The sequence below is a fragment of the Poecile atricapillus genome, chromosome 2, assembly GCF_030490865.1.
Source record: "Poecile atricapillus isolate bPoeAtr1 chromosome 2, bPoeAtr1.hap1, whole genome shotgun sequence".
Classification (NCBI taxonomy): domain Eukaryota; kingdom Metazoa; phylum Chordata; class Aves; order Passeriformes; family Paridae; genus Poecile; species Poecile atricapillus.
The window spans coordinates 14,437,469-14,443,479 of NC_081250.1; positions in this window are offsets into that span (position 1 = coordinate 14,437,469).

The following is a 6,011-nucleotide window of genomic DNA, read 5'->3' on the forward strand; positions in this document are numbered from 1 at the left end:
TTAATAGTAAGACCACTAAGACTAGAAAAACCAGCACACAGAAAAAAAGAATCCAAAGCAAATCATGCAAAACTGAATTAACTTAGTAGATTACCAAGAGTTTAAATAAAATGTCTGCACAAGGAAGAACATACATCACTGTAAAGCTTCAGCATACCAAGTAGATAATGTGGCTGTGGATTCACAGAAAAGAAGGTGATGGCAGGTTAACGATCCACATTTCATGTAGGCCTAGAAAGATCACAAAAGGGGCAGAATCTCAGTAATTATGGTAAAAAAAAATATATTTAAACTTTCAAAGCTGGAATTGGCATGGATTTTGTTTGTAGTTGCTGTCACTAACTGCTGACTGTTTTATGCTGGGATTCAGGAGTATGTGCCCAATGAGAAATGCCTCAGCACAGAGGTTCTTTCAGAAACTCAAGAGAAGCTAGAAGGATGGCAAGGCCAGACAGAATCATGATATTTACTCAACCAGAGACAAAAGCAAAAGCACCAGCTCCAGTGCAGTGACATGACACACAGAGGAGCCAGGTTTTTATCAGGGCCATAAAGTGATTTTGTCACACCTAAGGGTCAGCAAGGTTCATACTTACAATCTTTCTTCTCACTCTCTTATGATTATGAAAAAAAAGTGGCAAAGTAGCTTCCTCTTTGCAAATATGAGACCCTTTTTACCTCACAAGCCATTTCTGCCACCCAAAGCCACCCCACAATCTTGGCCTGCAGAGCAGACAAGGATCCCAGCCCCTCTGAGGCATCACAAGGCAAATGAAGTGATGCCCAGATTAAGCCTCTGGAAAACTTGCCTCCCCTTAATTTTGGAAAGTTAAACTTACCAGTTTACAGCATGCATTTGCAGATAAATGGATGCTCCCTAACAGACTCTGCAGGGACTTGTAACCATGCAGTGTGTGGTGCTCGAGGAGAAATCCCACAGCTCCAGTGACTGCAACTACAGTATCCAGTGTCTGCCTGGTAACAGCAGCTCAGTTCTATCCCTACATGATGGGGATGAAAGATAAAGACCATTTCATTTTGTAAGACACAGATTAAAACTGTGATCTGTGATCTCCAATAATAAAATTGTGACAGAAAACTACAAGGCAGGTTTTTTCCAGTAAGGCCAGCACTTTCTCAGCTGTTCTAGTGAGACACGTCTGCCCCTGTCTCTCACCTTTGCCATGCTTGAAAAACCTCCTTTTCTGTCAGGATTTTCCAGTGACAGTATTCTCTGTGACAAGTCACATGGCAATGTGAAATACTAAATTATCATTTCCATTCCTCCTTGATGTTTCCATGAATCACATATTCATTGGATCCCTCTGCTATTTTCTCAGGAGGAGTATTTTAGTGTGGGGAAGGTGAAAATAAAAGGAGGGTGAGATTTGTCATCATACAGACAAAAAACTCTGGAGTGTGCTATTTATGGGAGACATCTACCTTCTCACTGACCTTACTTTCTTTGCACATTTATATTTTCATTAGAATTTATTAACTATGAATACATTAGGCTCCAGGTGCATAACACAGTGTCTAGAAAATATATTTTAATAAAATATCCCAACAGCATATCCAGATAATGCTTGCAATGTCCCCATATGTGTCACTACACAGATCACACAACTTAGTATGTCCTGGTAATATATGAGCTGCAATGGTATCATCAGCTACACTCATTACCATTTAAGATAGGACAAAAAGGCAAGCTCCTATTAAGTGTTTTTGGGTTTCTAAATGTTCTCTTTGATACTTAAGAGCATAATATTTTAATTAAGGAGGTTGTTTTCCCATTATGGAAATAATTTTGAAGCAACTTTCCTCCTGGTTGCTTAAGCAGGTTCATTACAATGCAATGCAATTTACCCAGCTGGACAGGTCTGCAGGTGGCCAGAAACCCATTAGAGAGGTATCTACCTACTACAGGGGAAACTAATATTCAGGAGACAGGAAATCTCACAGGGACTTCGATTTTGCCAGGCATTAATACAGTTGACTGGGTAGCAGGTGGCTGGAAGCATAAATTTCCCTGTAACTTATTTATTAGGTCTCCCTTGCCTCCCTTCTTCTAGAATTATGACATGCTCTTGGCATTGATAAACCCCAGCAAGGGCACACTGTAAAGACACGAGTAGCAAAGTCTTGATAAATATTTTTTATCTATTTGACCTGAGCTTTTTGAGCCAAACTGGAGTCTTTTTCTTTTCTTTTCTGATGAGAAAATAAAATATTCCTATGACGCAAACCTCCCCATTTAGATATAATTTATAACTGCCTGTCTTCCTGGATAGAATAAGAGTCAAAGAGGAATTAGATTCTTCTGTCACAGCTCCAAACCTCCTTTCAGCCAAGTCTCTGCCTGGAAAGCTTTCCATCAGCATTTTTTCCCCTACACTATAATCTGGTTTTTCTCTCTGTTTTTTTTCCCTCTCCGTATTTCCATGATGTTTTCTCTCTCACTAAAATTTTAGTCCCTCTGCTCATTCCTGTGGAAATTATCTGAGCTACAAAGTTCAGTTTTCACTTATCAAATGCCTGTGTATTGCCTATATGTTTCAGTTACCTTGTGCCCCCAAGGAGCTCATCTGAAGTTCATGCTTCCATGGAAGCCTCATCATCACACTCACCAGCTCTAAAGAGATTTACTTCTGTGTAAACCAGAACACAGAAAAGAAGAACATTTTCCATTCATTCTGGCAGGAAAAACATGGAAAGTCTCTCATGAGTGCTTTGGGAGTAGTTATTCAAATTCCCTAGAATATTCTGAAAATTTCAGCACTAATCCACGAAAGCCAAGGTCTGTCTGACCGCACTGCATCGCTTACAGAGCTGTTCGTGAAGCAGCACCCACAACACCTTCAGTTTCACAGCACACTCACCTGTTCGGCTACAGCAAAGCACAATCCTGCACTTAGATGTATTTTTTCATGTCTCATTCAAGACAATCTCATATTCCCCCTCCAGCTCCATGACTAAATGTACCAGTTGTGAATGGCTGTGGATGTGTGCAGATGCAATGGAGCTGCTTCAGTCCTCGCTGCTCGGTGTGCCACACATGTCCCATGTCGCAGTCTGACACACCACTAACTCTTGTACTGCAAAAGGAGGCCTAGGAGGGGCACAGGACTGCATGGAGAGCCATGCTATCCATCTTTCAAGACCAAAAGTTTTTGGAAAGAGCATCACCTTATGCATACTAAGGAAATAATTCTCCCTGCTAACACCCACACAGGTTTTCCTGGAACTCACAGTCTCTGAGTAAGTAACAGATCCAGGAAGTTGATATAGTTACTGTAAGTGGTTTGGAGAATGGAAGTAGGTCTTATATCTGCTTCTAAGAAATTTCATTAATAAGTAAACATATCCATAAATATTCTGAATAAAACAGGAGCAAGAAAGACATACATTTCATCCACTTAGCAGCAGGAAAACAAGAAAGAATTTCTTTTCACAGGCTCTTCCTGTAAATTATATGGGAGAGCTGCATAAATCTTCTTTGACCCTCTTTAGCCATACACTATGTTTTCCTGTTAAAATATTCACATACAATTAAGTGTCCAGTAGGCAGACAGACAGGAGCAGAGACCTTGGAGATGTGGGACGAGACTGTCACAGAAACCAACTCCTCCTCACAATACATATTACAAAAATCTCTGAAGTGGTCAATGTAAATTGAATCTCTTCAAAACTGGATTTAATGTATTATCATTTCCTTTGTCCTTTCTCCCAAGTCATTCCAACTTTTCTCTGTTAAAGTTGGAACACAGAAAACAAATCATTACAATACCACACACTGTTACTAGACAAATCCTGCTGGCTTCATTCACACACATCTCATCTTAATGACAGTCTAAGTCTTTAAAATAAGGCTTTAAATAATAAACTCAACCACAAATATGCCACCCTTGCGATAAATTCATATTAGCCATTCAGACGCTATGACAGTAAGAGGTTAGATGGCTAGAAAGATACACTCTTAAAGCCACTTGAAACACAATTACAAAGGAAAAGCTTTCAGCTGTGTCTCCCCTTTATACAAGAAAGCAACGCACTGTTCCTTCAACACCTTCCATTCTTGCCTTCCTTACAATTGAAAAAGTTCACTTTGCAATCTCCTGACCCTAAAGAAAGCATCTGCATCAACCTCAGGGACTTCTGGGTTTGTCTCCAAAACCTTTTATTCATTGGTGTCTTGGAATTTATGGTAAAACCATTCGCCTGGAGGGTGTAAAAGTTTCTTAGGAATTACCCTTCTACTCACATACCTGCTCCTGATCAACTCCAAGGTAAACAAATGCCATCACATCCTCCACAGCAAGTGGGCACCTACCCTGAAAAAAAACAGATGCAGTTAATTCCAAATCATCAAGACCCCAATTCCAAATAGAGCCAAGCATCAGGCACATCAGATACACCCAAAGAAGTAGTGTTTGATGTTGGCTGGTCCCAGAGCACTTTGTTCCACATATGGCAGCCTTACATCAACCTACGTAAGAGAGTAAGCTCCCTGCTTAAGCAAAGGAAAAAGCATTTCATTCATGTTCCCTGCACAGGTCTGCAGAGGGACTCAGTCCCTGCAGTGACTGCAGAGCTCTGTGCACCTAATTCCAGCAGTGTGAATTCCCCCTGCCAAGACTAAACACTCACAGTTTTTCACTGCTTAAGTAATGATGATAGGTGATCAGAATCTGACTTAATACCACATAAAAGTCCTTGGAGGTGAATCATTCCCCAAAATGTATTCAGTTTAATTTCCTGGTAGGAAAAGTGACTGCTCATGATTACCCTTTGTGGAGTGAAGTGGTTGCAGCTATACATTTTACTTGTTTCTTCTCTAATGTTTGGTGTTAATTTTTCTATGTCTTTCCATGCTTTTCTTTCCTGCCCCCCACCTTTGTATTTAGGCACAGAATATTGTATTGTATTGTATTGTATTTAGGCATGTAAGTGTTGCTTACGATCTCATTAAGCTCATCTGAGAATAATCACAAGCTCCATTAGACCACACTGGCAATATATGGCTTTAATTATTTTTTCACAGAAAATTCTCACACTGCAGCAGAGTAACAAAGTGGTTGTGACCACTTTGTGACAAAGTGGTTGTGACATCTTGCTACAAATTCTTACATGGGAGTGTATGTGGCGGGAACAGGGCCTGGGGAGGGCTTATGGAGAGGCAGGAGAAGGCAGAACTGTTCTTTGGGGGTTCTCTAAGGAGAAGAACCTTGGTGAAATATTTCCATATGTTTCACATTCTAGAAGTACTTCCATCTTTAATGTCATATGGTCAGAATTACAGATTCATCGTTTGCTAAAACCTAAATCAGGTCACTAGTCACTTGTTGAGAGATAGTAATAATTTTAATAAAACTTTTAAGCAATTTTGATCTGATAAATTTTCACAATACTTGATCTGTAAGCCACATCCCAATTTTCCTGTATTTGTTATTTAACCTACCTTACAGCTCAGTAAAAAGTCCTCCCCTACCATCTGGCAGAACAATCAAAACTTTGCAAATTAGAACATAATTCTAAGCTTTCTTGGTATGCTTTTTTGGCAAAGCCTTTGTCCCAAAGTATGAATTCTCTTTACAAGCTAGAAAATATTTCCTTAGATATTTACAGCCATAAAAACTTTGGTACAAAGTGTCTCTTTTTACTAACTCATGCTGCTTCTAAAAGCAGGGGAAAATAGGCCTCAACATCCTTAATGCTCTTGGCTTTCACTTCATCAAGGCTTTTCTGTTGAAACATTCAATACTGTTGATAGGAGAATTCTTGTGCTGGCAAGACAGTTTTCCTCTTTCAAGGGATCAAAAAATAGCATTATGCATTTATTCAAATCCTGCATAGTAGAGGTTATTCCACTGCCAAGGTTGTCAAGGTCTAAATCTTGACCTCCCTTTTCCATCTCCAGGATATTTGCCATTACTTCATCTGCAAAGAGTTATTTCTTTCTCTCCAACCTCCTCTAAACACACCTAAAGAAAAGCATTGAATCCTACAATAAG